Source organism: Calidris pugnax, unplaced genomic scaffold (assembly GCF_001431845.1).
Source record: "Calidris pugnax isolate Ruff unplaced genomic scaffold, ASM143184v1 scaffold171, whole genome shotgun sequence".
In the NCBI taxonomy this organism is placed as follows: domain Eukaryota; kingdom Metazoa; phylum Chordata; class Aves; order Charadriiformes; family Scolopacidae; genus Calidris; species Calidris pugnax.
Window position 1 is genome coordinate 5593235 of NW_015091064.1, and position 375 is coordinate 5593609.

Here is a 375-nt window from a genome sequence, read left to right on the forward strand (position 1 = left end):
AAAAGAGGTGTCCATCGTACTACCCACCACCAACTCTTTCTCAGCTTCTTTCTTTAGTTGATACTAACAATTGTGTGGGTATGTGGTGAGTCAGATCTTCCCATTGATCCAGCTAGAATTTATTTTTGTATGGCTTTAGTGGTGTTATTTTTCAGCGCTGACACAAGGGCAAGATTTGGGAGGGTTGGGAATGAATGGTGAGGAGGCTGGTATGGGGACCATGGTTGTACACTTCAACTGGCTGTGCAATCATTCTTTTGGACTCTTGAGTGCCAGTCCAGTACCCTGACTGTGAGACTGTGAGTCCTCCCTTCGTTTGAACATGAGGATTCATTACAAGCAAGTTTTGAGTCTTCAATTTGAAGTTTTGATTTC